Here is a 4,457-nt window from a genome sequence, read left to right as displayed (position 1 = left end):
GAAAACTTTCGAGATGTTGCTAATTCTCCTCTATACAGGTTGTACCATTTTGCCTTCCCATTATCAAGGAACGAAAGGATCTGTTTCCCCAAAGTATCATTACAGAATACATTGTCAATCTTTTGGATTATTTTTGCCAAATAGGTGGCAAAAGATAGGGGAGAAACTGTATCTCAGCATTGTTTTAATTCACATTTCTCTCACTCTCAGCAAGATGGAACATCTTTTTGTAATGTTTGAGTCATCTGCATTTCTTTTTTTTTATAAAAGGACAGTTCTTTCTGGCTCCTCCCTTTCCATGATCTCCAGTCCTTTCCGGGTCCCTGGTGCTTCCTGGTTTGGTCTTTAGGCCTTTAGGTACGACGCTCAGCGCTGGACTTCCTGCAGCTCACCCATGTCAGGGGCCATGTAGTGGGAGGACAGCGAGAGAGAAAGGAAGCAATAGGTGTTCTCCCCACTTCCTTGGGACCACAGCCCTTCTGATCAGAGAGGAAGGCTCCCCTCCTCAGAATGTTAGGCCTCTGTAGGCCCTGGCTGCTTTTACTGCCACTGTTGTGTTTGTTGTTGCCACCATGGGATGACCTGGGGGCTGGCACAGGAGAGGACAGAGAAGAGAACAACCCCAGACAATTCTTCCATCTCCTTTCGCCTTAGGAGCTCCCCTTCCCTCTCCTGAGGCCAGAGCTACAGGGCTTCTTCTGGACCTCTATTTTTCTATGCCTAGTACCCAGCTCCAGATGGCGCAATGTCTTGAAACCAGGTTGGGACACCAGGAAAGAAAAAAGGAAATTCACAGCTGGCTTGGTGGTACCTCACCTTCTGGTCTTCTTCAATTCACCTTCTGTTCAAATTAGGAAAACACTGTGCTTTCTAGCCACGTTGAGTGGGAGCGTGAGATAGGATGGAATGCGCTTACTCCATCTTACCTGAAACTGGAACCCCCGCCTCAGGGATTTTGCACTTATTTCCTTCTCCGCATGACATGCTGTTCATCTAGATCTTTAGCTGACTAACTCCTACTTGTATTTCAGGTTATACCACGAATGTCACCTGCTCAGAGAAGCCTTTCCTGACCACTCTCTCTCACGTAGCCTCTACCAATCGCAGACACACCCTGTGCCACATTAATCTATTATATCATCCTCGTAACATTTATTACAACCTGAAATATCTTCTTTATATGTTTATTTGCTTCTTGTCTGTTTCTTTCCTTACTCTGGGAATGCTTGACCTATCTTGCTAATTTCTCACATGCCTTTAGGACACTAACATGTAGAAAATACTCAAATAGGTGTTGAATAAAGGAATGCAAAGGAATTAAACAGCATTTGGGTAAAATGATATTTGTTTGCTGATGGTCTGAAGGAAGTAATATCATTAGGCTAAGACCACAGACATGGGGCAGTGGCCATGTGATGTAGGAGTGGGAATCAGGATTGTGGCCCTCGTCCTGGCTCTGCTATGGACTTGCTCTGCCATTCTGGAAAAGTCACTTCATCCCTTTAGGCCTTAATTTTCTCATCTGAGAAATATTAGAATGAGATCTGTTGAACACAAAAGTCCTTCCAACTTCAGCATTTAAGGATTCTCATTTACATCAACAGTATGCCTTTAAAGTTACATGCTCAGGGTACCTGTGTGGCTCAGTTGATTGGGCATCTGCCTTCAGCTCAGGTCGTGATCCCAGGGTCTTGGGATTAAGTCCCAGATCCTGCTCCCCACTCAGCGGGGAGTCTGCTTCTTCCTCTACCCCTCCCCCCTGCTCATGATCTCTCTCTCTCTCTCTAATAAATACATTTTTAAAAATCTTTTTTTAATGAATTCTTTTTTTTTTAAAGATTTTATTTATTTATTTGAGAGAGAGAGAATGAGAGATAGAGAGCACGAGAGGGAAGAGGGTCAGAGGGAGAAGCAGACTCACCGCCGAGCAGGGAGCCCGATGCGGGACTCGATCCCCGGACTCCAGGATCATGACCTGAGCCGAAGGCAGTTGCTAACCAACTGAGCCACCCAGGCAACCCCATTTTTAAAAATCTTAAAAAAAATAAAGTTACATGAGGAAATAAATAAAGTTACATGATCCAAGAGGATCAGTTATACTGGAAGAACCCATCTCTGCAATACAAACTCTTCCTTTGGCAGGAAAGTGAATGAGATAATTACAGGGAAAAAAGTCTCCTTAGGTTCTGACACTGTAATGACCTGCTTGCTTCTGGCGGTATATATCTCTTTTAACGATGACTTTTTTTTGGGTGCCTGGGTAGCTCAGTCATTGAGAGTCGGCCTTCGGCTCAGTCATGATCCCAGGGTCCTGGGATCAAGCCCCACATAGGGCTGCCTGCTCTGCGGGAAGCCTGCTTCTCCCTCTCCTACTCCCCCTGCTTGTGTTCCCTCTCTCACTGCGTCTTTCTCTGTCAAAAAATGAATAAAATCTTAAAAAAAAAAAACAAAAAACGATGACTTTTTTCCCTACAATTTCATGTATAATACCTAGTCTTTTTTTTTTATTAAAGATTTTTTTTTTATTTATTAGAGAGAGAGAATGAGAATGGGAAGGGCAGAGGGAAAGGGAGAGGCAGACTCCCTACTGAGCAGGGAGCCCAATGTGGGACTGGATCCTAGCACCCTGGGATCGTGACCTGAGCCAAAGACATGACCCAACTGAAGGCAGACGCTTAACTGACTGAACCACCCAGGTGCCCTCATGTATCATGTCTATTCTTAATAGAGGCCCTACTCCTGTACTACAGTGTCATTTTGACTTTAGGATTGCTGGGTGTTTCGTTATCCAGATTCCTACCCTCCCCCCACTCCCTCCCCATACAGCAGACAAGAAAAGAGGGGGTTTCCTGAAACTTTTGGCACTATCAACTTGTCTCCTCCCTAAACATTTCCCCAGCACTGACCCTCAAGTCTGGAGAATCATGTTAAATCTTAGTAGAATCATGCCTCTCCTTCCTACTGTAATAAGTGTGGACACAGAGATCGTATTATTTTTAGCTTTCAGCAGACATCATGGGCCTCTCCAATTTGGCTTAAGTACTTTGGTTTCCGGGGCACCTGGGTGGCTCAGTCGTGAAGCGTCTGCCTTCAGCTCAGGTCATGATCCCAGGGTCCTGGGATCGAGCCCCGCATCGGGCTCCCTGCTCCGTGGGAGGCCTGCTTCTCTCCCTCCCACTACCCCCGCTTGTGTACCCTCTCTCTCTGTGTCTCTCTCTGTCAAATAAATAAATAAAAAATCTTTTAAAAAAATAGTATTTTGGTTTTCCTCAAGTTCCTTGGGAGGAGGGCTTTGAGAGACCTCAGGCCAGACCCAAACATGCTGAGGCCCTAGAAGTCTGTACCAGGAATGTGGTTGTATGTAAACAACATGCTTTGCTTTTTATATTTCTCTGTAGTGTTGGTGTGTGAATCATATTCAAGTTATCTGCCACAATGGAATGAATAGCTTTTTCAGAGAAGTCAGGAAAGAGGGCCTATGTTCCCCCACTCTCTAGTGTCCCTTATATTTTCATCTGTTTACCAGGCCTTAATATTCATGCAGCTACAAAACATTTGCTATGTTCTAGATACTGTCTCACCCATAGGATGAATCTACATGCAAGGAGAGATTTTATTTTCCTTCACAAATATTTTGACCTTTGACTTCTATTCAGTTCTTCTATCACTGCATCTCTGAATCTCTGATGACCTGTGGTTTCCTTAACATAAAGCTAATGAAATTGTCATTCATAGTATTTTTAAATGACCTGTATAATTATCAGATAGTCTAGTTGCTGGGCTGTGGGGTATAATTCAATTTTGCTGTTATAAAGTTTTAAAGTAAGAACATTTATAAGGGGTGCCTGAGTGGCTCAGGCGTTAAGTGTCTGCCTTCGGCTCAGGTCATGATCCCAGGGTCCTGGGATCAAGCCCTGCATCGAGCCCCGCATGGCTCCCTGCTGGGCGGGAAGCCTGCTTCTCCCTCTCCCACTCCCCCTGCTTGTGTTCCCTCTCTTGCTCTCTCTCTGTCAAACAAATAAATAAAATCTTAAAAAAAAAAGAAAATGTATTAAAGTAAGAATATTTATGGACTGTATGTACTGTTTGGAGAGAGTTATTTTTCATTATTTGTGTGAGCCCATATTGGAGAGTTATGCAGAGATTGAAAAATGAAGTGCATAATCATTATATTTTAAGTTCAGAGATGTTCATTACCGTGTTATGTATCATACAAAACATTGGATACGATTTTTTTGTCCACCACTAGAGAGTTGATTACATAAAGGAGAAGAGAATTAAGTGCAGCATTACAATTGTTTTAGATTGTAATAATATTGGAATGTGTTTATGATATATTATTAAATAAAGGAATTAAGTTATAGCAGCATGTGACCTGATTTTATTTTTTAAATTGTAATACATATGTAAAAAGTACAAAAAAAATGTTGAAAATGTAAAAACTATGTTAAAATTAT

Source organism: Callorhinus ursinus, unplaced genomic scaffold (assembly GCF_003265705.2).
Source record: "Callorhinus ursinus isolate GAN/ISIS: 27379988/994484 unplaced genomic scaffold, GSC_fseal_2.0 scaffold3, whole genome shotgun sequence".
Lineage (NCBI taxonomy): Eukaryota > Metazoa > Chordata > Mammalia > Carnivora > Otariidae > Callorhinus > Callorhinus ursinus.
Note: the sequence above shows the minus strand (reverse complement) of the source record.